General features: G+C 41.8%; 1 protein-coding gene across 2 annotated transcripts in view; it reads right to left on the reverse strand.

The window, feature by feature from the left end:
* The window catches only part of FARS2 (phenylalanyl-tRNA synthetase 2, mitochondrial), a 388,905-nt gene that overhangs the window by 119,820 nt on the left and 242,281 nt on the right, over positions 1-26,804 (reverse strand). The gene's annotated exons all lie outside the window — the stretch shown is intronic.

The raw sequence follows: 26,804 nt of genomic DNA on the forward strand, positions 1-26,804 counted from the left end.
TTTAACCTAAGCTAGTAAGAATAAGCTTATGGGGTCTTTCATGTGGGTCCCCACATCTGTACCCTAGAGTTCAGAGTGGGGAAGGAACCTTGATAATACATCTATATAAATGTTTGATTTGGATAGAGATACTTAAAATTCTATTTTATGCTCATAACAACATGTAAACTAAGCTTTCATAGAGTTAATGCCTTCAAATTTTGCAAACTTTGTGCACTGTTTTTAAAATCACAAACTGAACTGTCAAGCAGCTAAAGTGCAGTTCTAAGCTGAAAAACTAATCTCTCAAAATGGCATAGAGGGTTCCAGTGTTCATTGTCTCAGTGCCTTCTTTGCTCAGTTCACAAGTAAAAAGATAGTTATTCTAGCTGCCATTTCTGCAGACTCATTCAACCTTAATTCCTCTTGCACATCACCACTAGCAACCAAGGCTCTGTAAGGCAAAAACAATGCAGGTACACTGTGCAACCCTTCCCTATCTTTAATGAGATTTAACAGACCTACTCAAAAATAAAATATGGCCCTGCAGTTAGAATAAACATTAATTCTGCTAATTACTTATGAGCAGGAATAGAATTCATCTGCCTCTTTCCTAGATGTGTTGGTTCTGCAGGTCTAACAGATCTCGGTCTAACTACGTAAGAACAGGTCTACCTACTTAAGAGTAGTAAGAACTTAAACACATAGAGGGAGCAGATCTGTTCAATAAGAGGAGGCCATTTCATCACAGTAATTTTCAAGGTAGAAACAGTTTAAAGATTTATTTTCACATATTCAAAAGATGCTTATCACATTCATGCATAACATTTCCATGTAGTTTATTTTACCATGTTTATCTCATTTATCTTCTGTAATGTTCAATTTAATGCTAAAACAGTCTGATTTACAGTTCTTGGTGCATTCTTATTTGTAGCCAAAGCAAAGAACATGTTTAGACTCAAAAATCAGTTGAGTATCAGTTAATTTCCTCTATTGTTTTAGTTACAATAAAACCCTTAAGATTAAAAAAAATACAGACTATTGTTAAGTTATTCATATTTTCATAATCATTACAATATGTAAATGTGTCACCTTTGCTGTAGACTGGAAGACCCTGTCTCATGATCTAAGTGGTCAGGAGAGTATGCCCTGATATTTTCAAGATCACAGAGAGAAGAAGAAAATGAGGCCAATATTTACATGCACTGGACTTTTAAGGCCCGAGCCAAAGTGCACTGAAGTCAATAGGCTTTGGATCTGGCCCTTAATGGGATTTCTTTAAATCAATCCTTATTTTGAACAAAAACCAGAACCAGACAGCAGTAGTTCTCCTCTCCCACTCCTGCTGAACTTTCTAATTATTTGTATTACCATAGCACTTAGGAGCCCTAGTGACAGACAGGATCCCATTGCGTTAGGTGATGTACAAACACAGAGCAAAAAGACAGTCCCTGCCCAAGGGACTTTCAATCAATTATAGGACAAAAGACAACAAATGGATACAGATAGAGGACTACAAGTACGCAGTGAGACAAAATTGGTCAGCATGGTAGGTAGTGGTCTCTGTATACCAGCAGACTAACTGTTGTCAAGTTTTATGTAGGAATCACAACAAAGGAGATTTTTGAGGATGAATTCAAAGGTTGATAATGAAGTAGCTTCACTGCTGTTTGCGTGAAGCGCTTCTAAAGCATCTGGAGCAACATGGGAGAAAGCAAAAAGCTGCTTGTTTGAAAATATAACAAGTGAGCAGTGGAGGCTACCATCACAAGCTGATGGAAGGCAAGCATTTTATTTCCTGCCTTCCCAGTAAAATGTTACATCTTAATTAAGTACATGTATATAGGATCCTTGGGTACTACAAGAGCAAATTGCTTTTCTTATTTTGTTTATATAAAAATACAACAGTTCATATATAAGCATTAGTCTATACAGTACGTTATCTCAATTAAAAATGTATTCTATTATAGGGAATGTTTTATGATAGAACAGTGAAATCCTAAGTGAATACCTGATAGAGCAATAAATCTGTTAGTAAGACAAATTTACAGTGCCCAGATTTATACAAATCCTGTTACGTACAGTGTAAACCTTTCAATGAATATCTGATAAGGAATATAGTGCAAGTTTTAAATTAATAACCCCCGTGAATTGAACTGTGAATCACAAATGATTATCCAACTTGTTACATGAATAAACTTGTCAAAGAAATTCATCTCCCCTGTATACCAATTTCAAAACTCCACACAATAAAGCCCTCATACAGGAGCTCTTGAGACAATGCCAACTCTAAATGAATAAAAGGAATACATCTCTTCTTACACCACAGCCAGAGCTGTGGATGTTGGAGACACCCTAGACTTACTGTGTTAATACAAAGTTAACATACATTATATTGTTAATGATACCAGTGTGATAGGACTCTGTTTTAATATATTTCACCTTCACCCTGCAAGTTACATTACATTCTCCACTACCAAAGAACTGTAGCAACTTATTGATTAATTTCAAGGTATTTAGGGACTAATCCAAAACCCACTGAAGTCACAACTCTGTATCAGGTCCTTCATTTTGAGAAAAGCAGGAGACTTGCCTGAAATAAACACAAACACAATCTGCATCTAATCCAGATGGTAGCTGTGTATTTCACACTTAGAAGTATGATGTTAAACAGCAATACTGCAAAAAATACGTATCAATGCCATTTGTTAATGCCCTGAATCTGAAAGGGGCTGAGCACCCGCAGGTCATGATGAAGTCTTTTGCTGTTGATTTCAGTGGAAGCAGGATTGGACCATTAATATGGAGACATCACAATATTCTCAGCTAAACTCAGATCTACAAGGCCAGATCCTTCAAAAACACTTGAGAGTAACCTTATTCATGTAAGTAATGCCGCTGAACTCAATGACACTACATACATAATAAAGCTACTCATGGACATAAGCATTTATAGGATCTGATCCTTTTTCTGCATTACCAAGTCTTCAGGAATACTAAATATATCCTTGGAGAATTAATCAACCCATGAAATTACTGCCTTAGACTAACAAATGTATTATTATTTTTTTAAACAGAGCTGGAAAGAATATTAGCCTTTCATCTCCAAATAGACAAATATAGTTTAAACACTATCAAATAGTTAACAGATACCTCAATGCTCCTTAATATTTTGGTAAAAGGTATTCTTTTACTCAGACTTACAATATAGAAAACTCCTGTATGTTCAAAGATAAAGGGCAATAGTCTTACATTCTTGTCACTCTTTGCCACTGACTGCAGCCAATGGCACTGCAGAGGTATGAAGTCAGTGCCCAATTTGGTTCCCAATGTGGACTACCTAGTTCAAAAGTGCAATTGGTTAAATAGTTGTAAAACTAGATGGTAGGCCACTATCCCCACCTACAAATGGTAAACATATAAAAAGGACAGTCCTAGATTTTCGAACTGGAAACCTAAAATTAGGCTCTTAAATCCATATTTAGAAACCTAAGTAAGTGACCTGAATTTCAAAAATGCTGAGCACCCAGCAATTCCCAATAGCATCAACGGGCCCCATTGCTTCCAGATGTGCAGGTTCATTAACTGAGGTACCACAGAATCTCAAATCCCTGTTATTTTATGAGACTGTGGATTTTTTGTGTGAGACTGAGCAAAGAAAACCCTGAACTGGCTGGCAAACGGGTGGTTTCCTTTACTCCCCAAATACATGAGAGGAGGCCATCTAACCTGTTTTCCTTTTACCCTCCCACCCAGTCCTGCAAGATCCAGGTGAGGAACACAAATGAGCCTCACGCCTCTTGAAAATGCTAGAGGGGAGCCATTCTTCCTCTTGCAAAATGGCAACAAAACAAGCATAGGAGCCTAGGAAAAAGGTCACAAGGGGGAAATGCTGGAACCTACTCAGTCACCCTGGAGAGAGGAATGTGGGAAGTCCTTTACGAAACTTTTCCAAGCTTCAAAATATGAACAAAGGGTTAGAGGTGAGGACGTTCTTGTTGTATCCAGCCTAATTTGCCCCTCCCTAACATTTATAACTGAATACTGCAATGTATTTTAAAATGTATTTTGTAAAATAATTTACAAGAAAAATATGATTTTTTCCTAATCCAAAAAGAATTGTAGTAAGCTGCATAGCTTGTGGGGGCAAATGTTCCTTCAGCTAATAAAACCAACTAAAGAAAGTTCTCTTCAGGTCTTTTCCTAAACCCAACGTTCCTTCTGTTTTCAGGTTCAAGGCAAACAATAGCCCCAAACTCCCTTTCCTCAAGATTTAATAGAAATTGACCGTTGTCTGAGTGGTTTTATCTGCAAACCCCTCGACACTGCTGTTTGGCTCTCCAGCCACTACCAGCAGACACCCCTTGATTGCCGTTTCCTCCTCCCTTTATATACTCTAGGCAGGTTTCCTCAGAAGGTAATGGGCTCCAGTAGCTTCTAAACTAAGTCCTGCTTGCTAACCCTTGCCTCCCAGTTTTAAATCCAGGGTTTCTTGACGCAGTTCCTTCCTGACAGTCCCAGGGTACAGATAAGTACTAGTCCCTGCCACATACCCCATATATGAGCTTTTTTTGTTAAGATTTGAGAGTAACTTGAGAGGCTTGAGAAACTGTAGAATCATTTGCAGAACACGGTCAGACATTATTCAGGGTTACTATACAGTTCTGGCAATGCACTGCATACCACAGTTACCAACTTTCATGCCATAAATAAGCACCCCAACTTTCACAATAAGCCAAAATCAAGCTAATCTCATTTCAAAACAAGGCCAAAACAAGCTAATCCCTAAGAACCCCAACACCCTATGTGACTAGATCCCCATGGTGTGCAGTTTGGGACTGTGGCAGGCCCATTGTGCATCTCTGACTCTCTCACCCCCTTGCCCCTGCTTGCCCCCCGCCACCCCCGACCCTGCTTGCTGGGAGATGATCAAAAAAAAGAAGCAACAAGCTACAACAAGCAACAAAGCAAACAAGCAACAAGCTACAAGCAAAAACTAGCCAGCAAGCAACTCACAAGCCAATTAAGCCAAAAACAAGCCCAATTTCTGCATTTTTTTTTGCAGGTTTGACACGTCTGCTGCAAACTCGATATTTTTTCCTTTTCTCCAGTCCACAGTTTTCTATATAATGAGCTTTATAATTGTGTCATTTTAGATGATCTCTACACACCTCCATTTTCAAATATTACAGCACATGTACCTTACGCACTTTTCAGTACTCTCATGAAAACTAGATAAAACTAGATATATGATTACAGTATCTACAAGGTATTTCCACTAAGTACAAGGAAGCACAGGATACTGCAAATACCTGAGGTAACTTTATGTAATTAACCAGGCAAAATTGGAAAGTATTTAAGGGTGAGCACTGAATTATTAAATAAAATAGACTCTTTTGAGGATCTTTGCCCAATGACACATATTTACGGTTAGAGTTCAAAAACAACAATAAGCCATAAATCAGTTTCCGTCTTCCCTCTAATAAAAAATAAACAAAATGCCTCTTAACACTGCCGCCATGGTGCATGGTTTTTACTGTCATATGAAATGGGGAACTGGGCACCCTGCTCTGCCAACCTGTAGAGTATATCTATCTATACGTATTAGGTGTATCTGATACCTAACCACCGTGGCAACAAAGTACCAAATGCATGTGCGTAGAGCCTCTGACATCACCAGATCTGCAGGAGAAACCTGGCGATGGATTCAGGCTACAGGAATCACGTGTTGATCACAAGGATACTCTCTGCTCGTTCGAACAGAATTGGGATTCCAACTAAACTGAGCCAAGATTCCCTCCCAGCCATATAAAAGAGAAGCCTCACAAGATACTACTTTACTTACAAAAGAGAAAGACCTGCATATGGGACCTTCCTGCCCTTGGGGAGAATGCTGCCTGAGAACGGGAAAGGGTTAGTGCTAGGAATGAAGACAACACATCAGTAGTACCAAATGACCAGTATTTTATCCTAGTCCAAAGCTCTAAAAAGCTGGTTGCACTGCACTGTTTTTGCCCAGTGATTTTTACAAATATTTTGCATTAGTGTTATATGTTTTTCCAAATACAATGATCAAACTACAGCATGCTGAGGGGAACAGGAGAGGAACTTTCTGATACGCTGTTTCACTAAAATTCTCTCTCTCAGCTACTGTGGAGACAAAATGACACTACGAAAGAGTCACACGGAACCGTAAATTGAAAAAGTAGGAAAAAAGCTTAACTTGTATTTCGACAGCTGTGACACAAATACGATTTTAAAAACTGGGTTAGCAATTCCACAACAGTCAAACTATTAAAAAAGCCAACTGTGTTTTACTGTCATTACAGTTCTAGCCAAAAAATAAATAAATGAAGACTATCAGCATTATTGCTGCCACAGCTTTAATAGTCCTGCATTGCCTATATTTTGGATAAATGTACATAAACTGCATAGGGTTTTAATGTGACATAATAAACGCCTGTAACAGATAACCCTTTCTCAATACATTCAGCGCTGAAGCTACACCAATCCACTGTTATGGTTGGAAATTTAAACACACAACAGACATGAAATTCAAATTTGCAACTGTAGCTTGATCCATTTGCACATACAGTAGTATTTTGTATTAGTGTATATGGTGTTAAATTTATGCTTTCATATTTATGCCCAACATAGCCAATTTACAGTTGCTGCAGAAAGCATAACTTTGCATTTCTCGGCTGTCATGGGTGTAAATTCCTAGCCATAATGGTCCATTAAGGGAGGGTCCTCCCCTCATCAAATTTCGCTTTCTTTTTTATATTCCAGAAAAGAGGTAAAAGTACAAACATGCAAAACGAATTTCATGTCACAGACAAATATATACAGTATGGCCCTAGTCCTGCAAAATGCCTTCAATTCCCAGTAACACTCAGCACCTTGCAGGATCAGGCCCTTTTCCAGCGTACAACCTGAATTATTTCACTGACCACACCATTACCCATTCAAATCAATGCTTGAGAATACTGTGGGCTAGACTGAGGAATTTAACCAACAGACTGGATTTGGGGGTAGCACGCTGCTTTACTCTCCCAGAAGGAGCTCTGGGAGAGACTGTGCTTCTAGAGGCAGGATCTCATGCTGAGGAACCCAGCATGTAGGGGGAGCAGACATGATGTACCATCTTTGCAAGCCAGTGTAGAGGAGGCTGGGAGGGGAAGACAGGACCCTGGTCCTGGCCTCCCCATCCTTTTGGGGTGATTTATGCTCCATGGAGCTCAGGCACTGTGATTATGCATGGCCCTTGCATAAGCAGGAATAGCTTTCCTTATAGCAAGGCTCAGTGACAAAGTACCATATATTTGAAGGTCTGCTATATGAGGTACGTGAATGCCAAAACGGTGTTTGAAAAACAATTAAGTGTGACAAACACCTTTTTTACTGTGCTCTGACAACTCCACCAAAGGAAATTTCACCAATTTTCTCCAGTTTACTTCATTTTTTGGCCAAGAACAAGCATGGTAAATGTAGTCTGGGCCAGGGAGCCAAGCCCACAGAGGAGAATGGGGGCATGGGGCACATGGATCTCAACTACTAGGAGGCTTGGCAGCTGTATTATCAAGTCAAAATCTTTGATGTTCAGTTTTTTATTTTTTGCTGAAAAGTTGAAAATTTCCATGGAGCCTCTCCCATTTTCAACCGAGCTCTGTTCATGACAAATGCCAGGGACCCCAGGCATAGTTTTAGTACTTGGTGGTTGATGAGAACTTTTGATTCTAAGCTGCATTTAACAACACACAAAAAATGCTGTCACTGCCCTTCTCTTTCAGATGAGAACCCAAATTAAAGCCAGATCCTATCACAACAAGCATTTGTCTGTTAATTCTGTTAGTTATTTGAATGCCAATATTCACCAACACATTGCATCAATCAAACAATATCCAGGTTTCCATTCCATTTATAACAGTTAATATCCCCCTCACTTGTGTGATACAGAGAAGGGAAACATCAGATTCCCCTCCTGAGATCAATACCCTGAAGAACAATTGCACATTTGGCCGCAAGGGCTGATTTGTTTGTCAGCAGAAGTCCATACAATTAAAACAATGTTGGATTACAAATAGCTGCTGCTTCTGATCTTGGCAAACACTTTTCTATTTTTTTCCTCTCCATACAAGAAAATATAAGGAAATATTTTGTGGCTATGAATCAGCGCTCAGCACCTTAGCCACAACACTGCCTCCTCTCCATGCGAGGTAAGTCTTAGCAGGAAAAGCTACCAGATACAAGGGTTTTTTGAAAGTAAGAGCTGCTGCTGATGATATCGTATCATCAGGCTCCCTGCAGGTATAACATAGGAGAACATTTAAAAGTATGCGTTCTGTTTAAGCTCCTGGGTCTCCAGCTAACTTCTTCCCATCCCATTCAGCCAGCTACTCCATTGCTGCGGAAATAATCACGAACAGCATGAAACAAATACATGGTTGTTCTTTTGTCATAATGAAACCAAAACCTAACAGCAGTAAACAGCACCCTTCCCGAACACTGATGCAGCTATGGTTCATTACAGAAGAAGCCGCCTAGCTGAGAGGAGGTGGAAAGGGCAAGCGGTGTTCAATATGACATTGAAGGAGTAACATGTGGAACAACTGAAGGGAAGTTCAAAGAGTTACAGATGAGTATATCTCAGCAGCTCCAGCCTGCCTGAACCACAGCAAGGACCGACAAGAAGAATGGTGCTCTAGCAGAACTCAGATGTGTGGTCAGTGGGGCTGGTAAACACTGAAGAGGAGAGGGCAGAATGCACAAACCTATGAGATATCAAGGAGGGCTGCACTCCTAAAACTGAAGGCTGTAGAGCTGAAACAGTATCTTACTGTCAAATTCCCCGTGCATTTTTGTCATTCTAGACAGAACATAGTAAATATACCTTTTTAAATGGTGTGTTTAGATAATATTTTAACATGTGGCTATCTGGGAAAAAAATGTGACAAATTACAGAGATGGTCTGAGAACAAATAGCTGCTGCCCGGCTGTCAACTATCTGTCTTTAGACAAAGAAGAGAAAAGTTGTTCTTTCCTTGAAAATTCTGTGTATTAGCTCTCTCCCACAAATAACCCACAACAGACAAGTCTTCACACCCACGTATGAATCATCTTTTCTGATCCATGTTAAACCATTTAACAACATAAAACATTTATGAGATTAATGCTCATAACAACTGAAAAGGGAAGGTAAGATACAGTATGCATGCCACCTCATGGACACAGGTACCCATGGACAGATGCTGTGCATCTTGGCAGAGCACTGCACAAAACAGAAATCTAAAACATTGTCTGACCCAGGAGCTTCTGTTTGGCACAGCAATTAATGCGTTTAATATTTAAAAAGTAAAACTGTACCTCAGCTGTCATTTTGGGGACCAGCACAAACACACGCACAGAACACCACAATGGGGAGAACAATTCATACTTTTTACTGACAACTATGTATTAAAAACCCTTACAGTGTATTAATGTCAAGTTCATGTTGGCACAAGAGTAGAACATACAGAATTAAAGTTCAGTTATAATCTGAAAAGAGGCTGGGAAAATGGCATCGTGGCATTCCATAATTATTGTGCCTCTGACTCCAGTTCAAACGTGCTCAGCCTGCACATAAGAAAGATAGGTTTGCCAACTGCCATCCCTGCAAACTCAACCTGGCATCTAGAAGTTCTTTCTTGCTTGTGCATTTTCACCAAATATAAAATATTGTGCAGGCCAAATTAGACCCCGTGTGACACCTATGAATTGAATTCAGTGGAGTTACTCCAGATTTACATCTATAAATTGTTTGGTTTAAATAAAAGCAGCATTTGACACGGAGCCTATAAAGGGAATTTTTAAGAAGCTGGGCATTGAAAGTACATGGGTTGTGTCATATCCTGATTTGGCTTCAAGGAATTTATTATTAATAACAACAAACACAATAGTAATAATACTACCTAGCCTTTCACCTAGCCCCTACCACTTTTCAATTAAGAGTCATCCTTTCCTGATACTTAGAGATTCAAACTTTGGCACCATTAAGGGCAAACCACGCAAGTGTAGATATTGGTACAAAACCTAGTAATTTTCTAAAATAAGGGCTTGAACCCACAACTTTCTGCAAAAATGCAGTCCCACAGAAGTCAGTGGGATGAGCCCAAACTCTTCTCAAGACTTTCTGCAATGAGATCCTGGGCAACTGTCTAATCACGCTCTCCTGTTACTTATGGCTCTGAGAATTGGCTTAAATATGTGTTGAGAAAGTCCATAATATTGCAGGCTATTGTACCTTTCTAAAGCTAGTGGAAATAACCACAGTGCTCATATTCATTACACTATTTTAAACAAAAATTTTATTATTTTAAATGTTTAATTTATTCAGACTTGTTACTGTTTTACTTCTCTGAATGAAAAAAGCATCTTGTTTTTTAAACAGCTCTCTAGGTTCTAACAATTCAAAAAACTGGATGGACTTTATGGAACCTTCCACATACAAAAAATCACTTCTATTTCTACTACAAAGTCATTTTTATACTCTAGTAAGTTATAAACAATTGAAGGGGGAAGGGAATAGAGGGGTATACATAAATGAAAGGGCCGTTTAACCTTAACTAAAGCATCAACGTTATACTGTATACAGCACAGAAATACTCACATGCACTGGTGCAATATACACACAGAGTGCTCTTTCAGAAAACTTCCCAAGAGCAGTAGCCAACATGCAAAATGTCACAGTTACACTACTAGTGAGATGACATTTAGTGAAAGTAAAATTACTCTTTTGGAGAACCAAGCAATGTTTCAGTTACAGATATTTTAACCTTATACTTTTTAAAAAAATGCAATCAGTTGTTAGGACCAGTGTAAATGAACATCTTGATCTGAACGTAGGGGCACCATTCACAGATGACACTGAACTAGAAGGTGTTTGAATACCACTGAGGACAGAGGGGTTCCAGAGAGATTAGAAATATGGCCAGAAAAAAAAACAAAATAAGATTCAATTTGAAAATATGTCTGGGGGAAAATAATTTGAAATACAGATAGTTCGATAGGAAAGAAACCTGGAAAGCAATAATGCAGAAAGAATCTTAGAGAGATAGTGGCCAGCAAATTATATACAAGTTTGAAATGTGAAACAGCTGTAAAAAATGTCTGGTTCTACGCTTCATACCCAGAGGGTATACAGATACAGAGCAGGGAGGTGACAGTCCCTCTCTAGACATCATCGGTGAGAGTGCACTGGCTATCCTACCATCAGGTCAGTAGGCAACTCAGATACAGAAGGATACTAACAAACTGGATGGTGTTAAGAAAAGGGAAGCAGAGATGGTTTGGGACCAGGAGGAACTGACTTCTGAGGAAAGGTTTAAAACTCAGCTCGTTACAGCACTAGAAATTGTTCTGTATCTCCCTCTCCACAATGCAGTGAATCTCTACCCAACTCCCTCCCAGTGAAATTCCCTACTACAACCAGGATCTCCCTTCTAACCTATGGCCCGCCAACTACCATCCAAATTCAAATAAATAAATAAATAACATTTTTAGTATTTGTTAATTACTGATAATGTGCTCAGTGCTGGTCAAGGCAAAAATAAACAACCCATGCCATGGGACAGACAAGACTAACAGGCAGACCTAGAAAAAGGTGCTGGCTTAAAATTCCCTCCCCCATCTTCTCAGTTTCTTACAAACCTCTTGAAAATGTTGGGATGGAGAAGACATTTGATTGCCAAGGGCTCCTCTGGCAACATTAACTCTACCACCTGAACATATACATTCTGTTCACGTGCCTCTCTCTTAGGCCAGTGGTTCCCAAGCTCCAGTCTGAGGAGCACTTACTAGCAGTCTGCAGAGCTAATTGGTTATATGATGCTAGCTCTCCTCCTGGTTTCAAGCAGCTAAATATCATTAGAAGACAGCTACAAGCATATCCATACTTTTCGAATATTATTTGCCCATTTAAGCAATTGCTGTGGGATCATATGCAATCACAAGTGGCTCTCCCAGTCGGAAGGTGGCTCGCCCACTGCGCGACTAGGAAGGGGGTATGAAATGGAATGGACTCTCTCTTTCTCAGAAGCTAATCTCTGGGGACAAATTCTGGTAACTAAGTAAATGGGATGTGCATAGAGGTATGGGAGAATAAATCAGAGCCATAGGGTTAGAAGGGACTGCAAGGATCATCTAGTCTAATCCCCTGCCAGGACGCAGGATTTGCTGTGTCTAACCATCCAAGACAGATGGCTATCCAGTCTCCTTTGGAAAACCTCCAATGAAGGAGCTATCACAACTTCCCTAGGCAGGGTGTTTCATTGTCCTACTGTTCTTACAGCTAGGAAGTTTTTTCTGAGATATAATCTAAATCTGCTATGCAATGAAACAGAATCCTTTTCCTGCCTGGCCAAGTGTGAGCATAAGCTCCCCTGCAGCTGCTACTGAAGCAGCTCCATACCTACTGTGTCCCTCTCCATGGGAGTACTGACTAATGGCTAGAGATTGCCTTCTGCACTTATCTCCACAGGCTGTCCCCCACAAAGAGAACTGCACTGGTTCCATTGCAATTGAGTCGGAGGCACCTAGGGGTGGGGAAAGGTGCATAAAAAGCAAACAGTTAAGCAAAAATATCATATACATACAATATAAGTCTCAGACCTGGATGTTTCTAAGAACTACTTAGCATACCTCGACGAAGCTGGCAATAGGTTGATATACTCTGTAGAAACCCAATTTATCAGCAGATACTATGGGCCTGAGTTTAAGAGGTGCTGAGCACCTGCAGCTTCTACCAAAGACGATGGTAAGCTCAGGCACTCAGCACCTCTCAGGCTCAGATGCCATATTTTCTTGTTTTGGTACCTACTTTTTCTTGTTATGCTTAATAACAACGCCGAGTGCAATATTTTATCCCACTGAGCAATTTATCAACAATTCCCATCACAGCTTTATATATAAATAAAAAATGCAAGCCTTAGAAAACTGACTTAAGCAACAGGAAGTCATTCTTTTAAATATATAGCTTAACAATATAAACAAATCACATCCAACATTTTATTTTAACTCAGAAGAAAAATATCACTGGGCACATTCTGTTGATAACATTTCCTTTTCCCCTCACTACGTTCCACCAATCCGGAGAGCTGTTTTCTAAGCAGTAGCTTCTCCACAACACCCAAGCGGGACTTGCACCAATATTCCATGCATATCCAAACACGCAGGAATTACTGCACCAAGAACCTGTGGCCAAATTCAGCATGCGTAGAAGCTCTTCTGAGCCCTCTACCAAGCTGTAATGTTTTAAAAAAAACAGCAAAGAGATTTTCAAGTGATGGTGCAATATTTCCTTGACAGATGCAGCTTCACAAAATGCCCTGGACATTGCTGTAGCTCTAGAGGAATGAACTTTTCTAGTAAATGGGAGAAAAATGCCCCCATCCCCGTAAGCCTCTCAGACATGAGCTGATCTGTATTGCTTAGGAAATGTTACTATATATGCTATATATGAACCCCATAAGAGCTATGCTCCCTAAGGCTCATGGTCTGAGCGTATCAGTGATGGCTCTGAAATATTAATGGGGATTAATGAATAAACAGAACTTCTGAACACCAGAGCTATGTCTATTACAGGTTTTTCTATTCTACTTTTCAAAGCAACAATAGGAAAATGGGTTCAATATTATTGTTTTAGGAGAACATGTTTAATTTGGAAACAAATAAGCAAACCAGACTTTAAATCTGTCTGAAGGTGCTACAGGATGGAAGTAATCAATGGCAATTTATTTATTTATTTTTAAGTGAAATCCCTTCCAGTATACAAGATCCTAGTTATTTTGTTTTACATTTTGTTTCCTGGAATGACTACTAAGTGTCACTTGTACCACATTCCAGAATGACAAAGGAAACAGGAGAAGGATATTATAATATTGATATAGCTTCTTTTTCCCCCCATACCGTGCCTTGTGTTGTTTGGCTTTTCTCTGTAGCTTAATTCTTATTCTGATCAGAGAAGAAGTAGCTGAAAACCAGATTTTTATTAACACCATATACATCTAATGGTGCTCATGCCCACACCTATATACATACAAACATATGCATAATCCCTTCCCATTTTCTAATGATAGCCACAGCAGCTCAGCTGCAAAAGGTAATCATGATGATTGAATGGGATTTGTGGACGGATATTAGAGCACCCTTTATCAAAAGCTCTTTGCAAGATGCATTTGTGTGTAAAATGCTTCCACAAATGTTAAAATAGCCCTCAAGTAAACTCATCTTTGACAGAATCCAAAATGTCCTTCTCCCAGAGCATTGGTAAAAGGAACATAGAGCGATATCAAAAATTCTCTCTCTTTCTTTATTTTATAACGTATATACATGTGCACACATACATCTAAATAAATTCACATCTCTCTCTCTCTCTCTCTATGTTTATTCACAAATGAAATGTCTAAACACACTCATATACATAAAATGCATAGTTTACAGTATTACTATTATTGTGGTAGTACTTAAGAGCTCCAAAGCAGAGATCAGGGTCCCTTTGTGCTAGGCAATTTACAAACACATAACATAAAGTTAGTCCCTGCCCTGAAGACACACTTACAGCAGCATGTATAGCACAGTCACTGCATGCCCAGCTAGCACGAGTATAAACAACAGTATAGACGATAAAGCACAACTGAGCAGAGTGCCCTATATGCCAGAACCTCAGGGTATATAACTTAAACAGCTCTCTACATGCACAAGCAGTGCCTCCAATGTCTAACATTGCTATTTTTACTGCCCCCTCCACTGCCAGAGCCTTTCTCCGCCTCAGTGGGGTAAGGCTCTGGCAGTGGGGAGGCAGCAGGGAAAGGTACTGGCATCCTTCTACTGCCAGGGCCTTTCCCTGATGCCACCCCCCAGCAGATCCTTATGCTGCCTCAGTGAAAGGCTCCAGCAGCAAGAAATTGTCAGAGCCTTTCCCATTGCTGGAGCCTTTCATTGCCACATGTAACTACGCACCACAGGGACAAGTGTGGACACAGCCTGATATTCACCGTGGCATGCAGCTGCACATGTAGAGCCTGAACTGTACATGCCATCGTAGGTGTAGACATCGCCTAAGTATAAAGTGAGAGACAACAGGCAGATACAGAAAACGGATTGGGAGCACACAAGGTAACAATGGGGCAGTTACGAACAGGAGTGGAAACAGAAAGCTCACAGAGGTGAAGTGACTTACCCAGAATCACACAGCAGATCAATGACAGGGCTTGCAATAGAACCCAGATACTACGCTGAACTCTGGGTGTAATCCCTTATCCACCAGACTGGAATTTATTCTAGTAAGAATTGACATAAAATGTTACAGGCCCACTAGTACCACAGGAGAATTTTCCACATACCCATGCCTTTATAGAAAGTAATGAATTTGTCTCTGAGAAGTGCTGAGCACCTGACTCCCACTGAAATCAATAGTAGTTGGTGTTCAGAGCTTCTTACAATAAGCCCTAAATCTGTTATTATTTTAAAACTCTGCGTTTATCCCATCATCTGATAGTAATTTAAAATGAGTTTTTAACATATCACTGATGGAAATTGCTCCATGGTTTATTTAAGCACTTTGTCTAACCATTATGTTTCACTATTTAGGATGTTATAAAGACGGGGTTGATGCATTCCGCAGCAGAATTATTCATTTGTGAGCTATTTGTTTTAAAGAATTCCAACTAGTCAAACTATGAAAATATGAGGTTTAGAGATCAGACAGCACTGCAGTACATTTATTTTTTAAAGCTCCTTTAAGCTTTTGCTAAGTACCCATTTAAGAAGTAGAAGACGTACTGTTGTTCGGTTACATTTGCTTTCACCTTAAAAAAAATGCAAGTAGCGGAATTATATGACTGAAAATAAATCTGTCTATTGCATCATTCCATCTGCAATACTACAGTGAATGTGTCAGCACTGGCAATTGTTAATTCCTTTTTTCTTGATCTTATTATTTTGAGGGAAAAAACACTGTTGAACTTAAATTCTATTAGGGCCATATAGCCTCCACTTTTTGTGTAAAGATGCACTGAAAGGAAGTTCCTAATGGTATGTCCCAGATTACTGGGGATCTCTTTAAATTGATATTGAAGGATGTAACTATTGGGCTTATATCATGTCTGCATTTTATGAGTATTCACCCAGTAATGACTAAAAAGCTAATATCCTGACCCAGAATGCTCTGGGCTGAGGGTAAAATCTGGGATGAATAGTCTTGGGTCAGTTTCTTCTGTTATTGTTTGAAAGTCCTTGTCAGGAATCTGAAAGGGATACGTAAAAGGATATTATATTTAGCTGCCAAAATTTGAAGCCAGGTATACTGCCCTGGTGCCCCAAATATGGAGGAGTATGGAGGCGCAGAAAAAAAAATATAGCCAAAACCTGTGTCCTGGGAGTCTCCCCTGGCAGTTGCTGTGCTGTTCCTAGCCCCACATAGCAGGTAGTACAACTGTGACCTTTTTGATAGGGGTCACAGACAATGTAGTGGAAGTTTCCGCTGTTTAGAACAGTAGTAACTTACAAGTAGAGCCCTAAAAATCTGCAAGTATCTGCTTTATATCCGTGGATCATTTCTGTGGTTAGCAGCGTGAATGTGGATACAAATTTTGTATCCGTGTAGGGCTCTGATGTTAAGAGCCAGACGGGCAGCTGTGAGGAATCGTGGCACAGATCCTCCACCTTCCCTGGGCTGGAAGCCTGGGGGGCAGAGACACTGGGCTGGGGGGCTGCTTGGGCTCCAGACCCAGAGCAGATGGAGGGTCTGCTGCGGCTCCAAGCCACCTCCCTCCCCTAGCTGGAGCCGGGTCTGGGAGAGCCACGTTAGCAGCTGTGGGGAGCCTGTGTTCCTCCTCCTGCCCTGGGTGGAGGGACTGGGGAGGCAGAGACACTGAGTGGGGGGGCTGGGACACTGGGCGGGGGGCTCCGGGGGCCCTGCCCAGGGCAGATGGAGGGTCCACTGTGGCTCAGAGCCGCAGCCCGGCCACGGTAAGAGCCAGGCGGGAAGCTGTGGGGAGCCGCGGTGGATCCTCGACCTGTCCCCTGCGTGTGGGGACTGAGCAGCACTCGGGCAGCTCCACAGGTCTGCTCCCTTCCCCCAGTCAGGCCACCGTGGAGCCCAGCCGGGGAGCCATGGCAGATCCTCCACTTGCCTGCGGTGCAGAGGTGGGGGGAGGCTGAGAGCAGCCCCCGGCCATGTCCCTCCCCCCCAGGCTCCCCACTTGGCCGAGGGAAGGTGGAGGGTCCGCAACTCCGTGCAGGCTCCCCACTGCTGCCCACGAAATAATATCGTCAGGCGATAGACAATAATATTGTCAGGGGATGCATCAGAGCCTCAGCCCAGTCCCCAATGTAGGGCACTGCAAATCCGCAGATATCTGCAGATAATTTTGTGTATCTGTGCAGGGCTATACTTACAAGGCTGTTTAGGGTACAAGTTACACAAAGTCCCAAGAGGAACAGGCTAAGCACAGGGTTACCTGACTCTTCTCTATTTCTACCAGAAAATGCACCTTGTTTTCAAGACAGGGCTCTGGAACATTAATTGTATGGAGGAATGATTGCAGCTACATGGTGAGGGAAGAGACATGGAATCGGATCCAAAATCCTTTAGCATCAACGGGAGCCTTTCTATTGACTTCAATGGGCTTTGGACCTGGCCCACAATGCATAGATACATTTTTCCTCTGAAGGCCCCTCTTACAAACTGGGACCTGGGGCTGGATATCCCTTTCAGCAGATAGAGGGTGGCATTTGCATCTAAGTTTTCCCCTTTCTCCCCTTCCTCAAATTCTTCTCACCCATTCTACTTCCTCAGGATTCCCTCTCTCTTCCATTCAGGCTTCCTCCTCAGAGGTTCTGAGACTTCAAGGTGGGGGAAGTTGGAGTGGAAGACTGAAGTATCTGCCCAGAAGACTTCTCTCCCTGCCTAAACTACTCATGGCCCTCATGGCTTTGTGACAACTCCCCTGCTGTGGTGTGTGATATTAAATAAGCAGAAGCAGAGATGGGGAGTAGTCACAAAGAAATGAAAGCACCGAGTGAACATGTTGGCTGAGTTGAAGGGTTTCAACTGCTGACTGTTCAGCCAAAACAGAGAGCAGCTCCTGGTATCAGGTGGGATGGAAAGATATTTTCTGTTGCAAACTGTAAACAATCCTGGGATGTTGGCTGAGACTGTTAGCAAGTATGCAAAGGCAGGGGAGCATATGGCTGTTGAACTACAGGTTTTCATCACAGCAGAGAATTAATTTCCTTAGTAAGAAAATATAGAAATTGGTCCAGCTTTTACAGTTACCTACAATTACAGCTGTTTTAACTCTGCAATATATTCTGACCTGAGGAGATACACAGTGGCCTCATAAAATGCAACCAAGGAAAGCAAGCAACTGAGAGAATGACACTGCTCCGTTCATATTCAGAGAATCTATTTTTTTCCTTCTAAAATGAAATGCCTCACTGGGATATCAGAGCACAAAGCAGAGAACTCTGTGCATCTAAAATGTACAGCCCCCATCTTTAGTTTCCAGAGCCCAGTCACCAGCACTGCTATATAAATAATTAGAAACTGGAAAATCACTCTAGCTATTGACATGATAATTAAGCAGAGGGGATGGGAACATAAGAGCTTGTGAATATTTTAAGGTTGTAAATGACCAAGAATTATTTAGCATGTTTGTGAAGAATGTGGGAGATTATCTGTATTTTTTAAATTAATGTATATTTACTGTTGGTCAACTATCATGCCATCTGTTACCTGGCTACAAGAGTGAATGTAGTCTAGGTGGAAGTGGGGGGTTACACTTCTGCAAAAAGGCAGACAATGGACCAAGAAGGTGGTCAGGGAAAGTGTGGGCCCCTTACTGAATGGGGGAGGCAACCTAGTGACAGAGGATGTGGCAAAAGCTAATGTATTCAATGCTTTTTTCGCCTCTGTCTTCACGAACAAGGTCAGCTCCCAGACTACTGCACTGGGCAGCACAGTATGGGGAGGAGGGGATCAGCCCTCTGTGGAGAAAGAAGTGGTTCAGGACTATTTAGAAAAGCTGGATGAGCACAAGTCCATGGGGCCAGATGCACTGCAGCCAAGGGTGCTAAAGGAGTTGGCAGATGTGATTGTAGAGCCATTGGCCATTATCTTTTAAAACTCATGGTGATCGGGCAAGGTCCCAGATGACTGGAAAAAGGCTAATGTACTGCCCATCTTTAAAAAAGGGAAGGAGGATAACCCAGACAACTACAGGCCAGTCAACCTCACCTCAGTCCCTGGAAAAATCATGGAGCAGGTCCTCAAGGAATCAATTCTGAAGCACTTAGAGGAGAGGAAAGTGACCAAGAACAGTCAGCATGGATTCACCAAGGGCAAGTCATGACTGACTAATCTAATTGCCTTCTACGATGAGATAATTGGCTCTGTGGATGAGGGGAAAGCAGTGGACATGTTATTCCTTGACTTTACCAAAGCTTTTGATTTGGTCTCCCACAGTATTCTTGCCAGTAAGTTAAAGTAGTATTGGCTGGATGAATGGACTATAAGGTAGATAGAAAGCTGGCTAGATCATCGGGCTCAACGGGTAGTGATCATAGAATCATAGAATCATAGAATATCAGGGTTGGAAGGGACCCCAGAAGGTCATCTAGTCCAACCCCCTGCTCAAAGCAGGACCAAGTCCCAGTTAAATCATCCTAGCCAGGGCTTTGTCAAGCCTGACCTTAAAAACCTCTAAGGAAGGAGATTCTACCACCTCCCTAGGTAACGCATTCCAGTGTTTCACCACCCTCTTAGTGAAAAAGTTTTTCCTAATATCCAATCTAAACCTCCCCCATTGCAACTTGAGACCATTACTCCTCGTTCTGTCATCTGCTACCATTGAGAACAGTCTAGAGCCATCCTCTTTGAAACCCCCTTTCAGGTAGTTGAAAGCAGCTATCAAATCCCCCCTCATTCTTCTCTTCTGCAGACTAAACAATCCCAGCTCCCTCAGCCTCTCATAAGTCATGTGCTCTAGACCCCTAATCATTTTTGTTGCCCTTCGCTGTACTCTTTCCAATTTATCCACATCCTTCTTGTAGTGTGGGGCCCAAAACTGGACACAGTACTCCAGATGAGGCCTCACCAGTGTCGAATAGAGGGGAACGATCACGTCCCTCGATCTGCTCGCTATGCCCCTACTTATACATCCCAAAATGCCATTGGCCTTCTTGGCAACAAGGGCACACTGCTGACTCATATCCAGCTTCTCGTCCACTGTCACCCCTAGGTCCTTTTCCGCAGAACTGCTGCCGAGCCATTCGGTCCCTAGTCTGTAGCGGTGCATTGGATTCTTCCATCCTAAGTGCAGGACCCTGCACTTATCCTTATTGAACCTCATTAGATTTCTTTTGGCCCAATCCTCCAATTTGTCTAGGTCCTTCTGTATCCTATCCCTCCCCTCCAGCGTATCTACCACTCCTCCCAGTTTAGTATCATCCGCAAATTTGCTGAGAGTGCAATCCACACCATCCTCCAGATCATTTATGAAGATATTGAACAAAACGGGCCCCAGGACCGACCCCTGGGGCACTCCACTTGACACCGGCTGCCAACTAGACATGGAGCCATTGATCACTACCCGTTGAGCCCGACAATCTAGCCAGCTTTCTACCCACCTTATAGTGCATTCATCCGGCCCATACTTCCTTAACTTGCTGACAAGAATGCTGTGGGAGACCGTGTCAAAAGCTTTGCTAAAGTCAAGAAACAATACATCCACTGCTTTCCCTTCATCCACAGAACCAGTAATCTCATCATAAAAGGCGATTAGATTAGTCAGGCATGACCTTCCCTTGGTGAATCCATGCTGACTGTTCCTGATCACTTTCCTCTCCTCTAAGTGCTTCAGGATTGATTCTTTGAGGACCTGCTCCATGATTTTTCCAGGGACTGAGGTGAGGCTGACTGGCCTGTAATTCCCAGGATCCTCCTCCTTCCCTTTTTTAAAGATGGGCACTACATTAGCCTTTTTCCAGTCATCCGGGACTTCCCCCGTTCACCACGAGTTTTCAAAGATAATGGCCAAGGGCTCTGCAATCACAGCCGCCAATTCCTTCAGCACTCTCGGATGCAATTCGTCCGGCCCCATGGACTTGTGCACGTCCAGCTTTTCTAAATAGTCCCTAACCACCTCTATCTCTACAGAGGGCTGGCCATCTCTTCCCCATTTTGTGATGCCCAGCACAGCAGTCTGGGAGCTGACCTTGTTAGTGAAAACAGAGGCAAAAAAAGCATTGAGTACATTAGCTTTTTCCACATCCTCTGTCACTAGCTTGCCTCCCTCATTCAGTAAGGGGCCCACACTTTCCTTGGCTTTCTTCTTGTTGCCAACATACCTGAAGAAACCCTTCTTGTTACTCTTGACATCTCTTGCTAGCTGCAGCTCCAGGTGCGATTTGGCCCTCCTGATATCTTTCCTACATGCCCGAGCAATATTTTTATACTCTTCCCTGGTCATATGTCCAACCTTCCACTTCTTGTAAGCTTCTTTTTTATGTTTAAGATCCGCTAGGATTTCACCATTAAGCCAAGCTGGTCGCCTGCCATATTTACTATTCTTTCGACTCATCGGGATGGTTTGTCCCTGTAACCTCAACAGGGATTCCTTGAAATACAGCCAGCTCTCCTGGACTCCCTTCCCTTTCATGTTAGTCCCCCAGGGGATCCTGGCCATCTGTTCCCTGAGGGAGTCAAAGTCTGCTTTCCTGAAGTCCAGGGTCCGTATCCTGCTGCTTACCTTTCTTCCCTGCGTCAGGATCCTGAACTCAACCAACTCATGGTCACTGCCTCCCAGATTGATCAATGGCTTCATGTCTAGTTGGCAGCCAGTATCAAGCGGAGTGCCCCAAGGGTCGGTCCCGGGTTTGTTCAATATCTTCATTAATGATCTGGAGGATGGCGTGGATTGCACCCTCAGCAAGTTTGCAGATGACAGTAAACTGGGAGGAGTGGTAGATATGCTGGAGGGTAGGGATAGGATATAGAGGGACCTAGACAAATTAAAGGAATGGGCCAAAAAAAATCTGATGAGGTTCAATAAGGACAAAGCGCAGAGTCCTGCACTTAGGAAGGAAGAATCCCATGCACTGCTACAGACTAGGGATCGAGTGACTAGGCAGCAATTCTGCAGAAAAGGACCTACTGGTTACAGTGGACAAGAAGCTGGATATGAGTCAACAGTGTTCCCTTGTTGCCAAGAAGGCTAACACCATTTTGGGCTGTATAAGTAGGAGAATTGCCGGCAGATTGTGGGACATGATCATTCTCCTCTATTTGGCATTGGTGAGGCCTCATCTGGAGTACTGTGTCCAGTTTGGGGCCCCACATGACAAGAAGGATGTGGAAAAATTGGAAAGAGTCCAGCAGAGGGCAACAAAAATGATTAGGGGGCTGGAGCACAAGACTTATGAGGAGAGGCTGAGGGAACTGGGATTATTTAGTCTGCAGAAGAGAAGAATGAGGGGGGATTTGATAGCTGCTTTCAACTACCTGAAAAGGGGGTCCAAAGAGGATGGATCTAGACTGTTCTCAGAGGTACCAGATGATAGAACAAGGAGTAATGGTCTCAAGTTGCAGTGGGGGAGGTTTAGGTTGGATATTAGGAAAAACTATTTCACTAGGAGGGTGGTGAAGCACTGCAATGGGTTACCTAGGAAGGTGGTAGAATCTCCTTCCTTAGAGGTATTTAAGGTCAGGCTTGACAAAGCCCTAGCTTGGATGATTTAGTTGGGAATTAGGTCCTGCTCTGAGCAGGGGTTGGACTAGTTGACCTCCTGATGTCCCTTCCAACCCTGATATTCTATGATTCTATGATGTAGCTAGCCCAATCATTGATATTTATCCAAACAGTAAAGTCATCAAGACCTGCTGCTGCCCTTTTTGTCCACGTTCAAGAGGGGCACAGCTGACTTGCTCCTGTTGTGCTGAGATTGCCAGCCAAAGACTACTGACTTGCTAACGATTCTGATCTAGGGTAACAAACACAGAGGGCTGGTATGAATGGAAAAAAATCCCAGGGCAAAACCAAAAGTTAGAATCTGCTGTTAAAACAGAGACTCTCTCCAGCAAGGGAATACAGAAGACAAGACTGGGCAGGAGGAGCTGGAGGTGCAGAAGAATCCTGGGATCCATGGAAGACAGTGACTACTATCCAGAGGATGCTCATGAGGGGTTAGGAAACTGAGGGTGGGTCTTGCACACAGATGTTTGTTATTTTTCCATAGATCTGCATAACTCTGGTGCTTTGGCTGTGAGTACAGTTTGTGTAGTTAGAGGAGAGGTGCCTTTGTTAAGTCTGTGTGGTACCTGCTTTAACTGTCCCCAGGTCCCCAAAGGGTGAAAATTCAGAGTACACACGAGGGTGTACCACTGGAAAGGTATAACTGAGATCGTGTGTGTGCGCGTGCACACACGTGCCTAGGGCAGCTGCGCTACATCCTGAGATATTCCAGGAGTGGGAATTAACAGCTATTCTAGGGTTGGTAGTTAGAGGCTCCTTACATCTTTTCTCCACACCAATTAACATGTCTGCACAAGGCCAGACATAATTTCGCCCTTAGGCAATACAGCGGTAGCATCAAGAACCGATAGCTGCCGGAAACATCTGAGCTCAGGTCAGATTTCTTATATCTTCCACTCCACATCCAGTGGGAACCAGGAGCTAATAATATGCAGAAAAAGAACAAATTTTAAAGGTGTTTGGAACGTTCATTAAATTGAAAGGTTAGATACAATTCCAGTAGGTATATTTTTGCACTACTGATCTTTTGGTTTCATCTGAGAATCAATTTACAGTATCATAGGATGGCGGAGTTGCCATGATAATTAATTTTTCAACCCTAATCACTACTGGAATCATGTATGATTTGTTAGCATATAAGCTATTGGTCCTAGGTGGTCTTGATTTAGACCCTTTATTAAACCCCCTTCTACCTCCACACCTGAAAATGCAAAACTAAATTTGCATGGTGTATTTTTGAGTTCTGGAGCAAAGCATATACTATACCCCTCTTTCCCCCACTGTCTGAGTTGCAGACATTTTGGACAAATTTGCAGACAAATTATACCAATTTTAAGAGAGTTACTATATATCTATGACAGGTTTCAGAGTAGCAGCTGTGTTAGTCTGTATCCGCAAAAAGAAAAAAAAAGAGTACTTGTGGCACCTTAGAGACTAACAAATTTATTTGAGCATAAATACAGCTCACTTCATCGGATGCATGTAGTGGAAAATACAGTGGGGAGATTTTAAATACACAGAGAACTATATATCTATGTTACTGTAAATCAGACAATTTCTTCCCCTACTTGACTTGAGATGAGAGAAGATACCTACAAAGACAGATTCTCCTTTTATGGCTTGCAATCTTGATTTTTGTGGCCTCCCATTTGCCTTTTCACAAGGAAAAATAAGTAAGTGTGATCTATCACATGCAAATGGGCCCATAGGTGTTAGAACTAAGGGTACTGCGACACCCTCTGGCTTAAAGTGGTTTCCATCAGATGCAGGGTTTACAGTTTGGTTCAATGGCTCTCAGAACCCTCACTATAAAAATTGTTCCAGAACCCCTGAATGGGTCAGGAGTGGATAAAGCCTGGGAAGATTTTCCAATTTATTTGTTTGTTTACTTACTTAAACAGGGAAACCGCCATTATATCACAACGTCAACTTAAAAACAAACAAACACTGTATTATCTCTCTTTTTCATTCTATATCTTGAATAATCTTTTCGTCATTTCTTTCATTCTGTGTATTCTCTGGAATTCACTCTAGAAATGTTTCTTTTCTCTTTTGCCTCTCACCTAATTTATTTTACCTTTCAATGTTATTTTTCACTTCCTTTCTCCTAACTCCTCCATTTCTAAACCACCCTTTTCTTCTCTTCCCCCCATCCAGCCAGACCTGCAAATCCTCTATCCTTCTTTAACCAACCTTCTTTAGATCAGGGCTGGAAGGCAGGTGCTGCACACTCTCCTCCAAATGCTGGCTTGATGAAATACCTTTCCCTCATGCAGTTCAGTGATACCAAGTAGTTTCAAAGGCTTTCAAATATCTATTTTACATTTTTAAAGCATTAAATGGTCATGATATTACTCAGGACCATTTAAAAACATTTTTCTGCTTCACATGAGCTCAATCCTGCAAGATGCTGAGCACTCAGTTCAATCTTGCAAAGTGCTGAGCTCTCTAGTCACGATCCAACAAAACACTTAAGGACATGCTTAACTTTAAGCACATGAGTAATCCTACTAACTTCAGTGGGACTATGCATGAGCTTAAAGTTAAGCATGTGCATAAGTGCTCTGCTGGACTGAGGCCAGAGAGCTCAGCATCTTGCGCTTACTGCCATGACTCTTGATGCTAGAGGCCATGATTGACAGGTTTCTAGTCCAATGATAAGGCTGAGTGTGAGGTCTCTTTATTCTGAGCTGACAGTAGAAACTGTCAGTGGTTCACTTCCCTTGGCCCATTAGTGTGAGAAAAGAAGAGAGTCTCCCCCCCCCACAAAGAAGATATACAATACCCGATGGGGTGGGGTGGTGTAAAAATGTTATTGATACTCATTTTGGGTGATCTGCAAAATTCACTCATAAGAAATGCTGCATTTCCAAATGTATGCCAATAAAATTTTTATACCACACCATCACGTATTCTCAATATGTATCTACAAACATGTGCTCTGAATACATCTTCAATTACAATAAAACTAATTAGCCAATAAGTCACATTTGAGGCTGTTGCTCAAATGTTCAGACATCCAAGTTCAATTTACATACTAATGGTGCATATTTGCCTTTAATAGATGTACTATTAGAAAGCAAACATAATAAATGGATAACCATTTAAGCATGGAGTTACCCTATCCTGATGAAAAATATCTGAAACTGCAACAGCCAGTCACTCTATTTACTTTTTTTATAGGGAAATAAAGCTAATCACAGACTAAGAAGATAAATGTAAATTACACAGAGCAGCATACTAATGGTGGATCATTAGACCCACCCCCTTCACAGTACATAATCAGTTCAAACTGGCTGAAATGGCTGGCTTGCACCTTAGACTTTATTTTTCTGAGACAGAACTAAAACATACAGGCAAAGCCGCTTACGTTTTGCAAATGTTTTCCCTTAGGCATGTCAGTTTGTTCTATTTTTGGTATCCCCTAGATTTCCAGAACAAGTTCTCCATCTCCCAGAGGCCACCATTCCTAAGGTATCAGCCTCGGGACATTTCACTTGTCTGAAGAAATTGATGACTACCCAGTGGTGTATGCGTAATAAGAGGTTTTAAAGCTGCATGGTGTGAGCTGCAAGAAAGCTCAGGTGTGTAGTGAAAAAGGTGCTAATTGGGTAAACAGAACTTTATTACAGATTATGGGCCTGATCCTGCAGTCATTACTCACACAAAACACTCAATGAAGACAAATGGGAGTGGGGGAGGTATTCAGGAGCAGCAGCCACCAAGGGAGACAGGAAAGAAACACTGTATATTACAGAGGTATATTGTCAAGGACCCATAAACATTCTTACTCGTTTTGCCTTATTTTAGATTCCACACAACTTTACAAAACAAACAAACAAAAAAACCCCAACAACCCCACAAGAAACCCAATATTGTTATGTCTTGACAATACAACAGCATGGTCTTATGGTTAAGGAATTGAATTTGCACTCAAGAGATTTGGGTTAGATTCCTAGCTCAGCTACAGACTTCCTGTGTGATCTTCCCAAGTCGCTTTTTCTCTGTCACATTAACCCCTCTGTAAAATGGGGACAA

This window comes from Dermochelys coriacea, chromosome 2 (assembly GCF_009764565.3).
Source record: "Dermochelys coriacea isolate rDerCor1 chromosome 2, rDerCor1.pri.v4, whole genome shotgun sequence".
In the NCBI taxonomy this organism is placed as follows: domain Eukaryota; kingdom Metazoa; phylum Chordata; order Testudines; family Dermochelyidae; genus Dermochelys; species Dermochelys coriacea.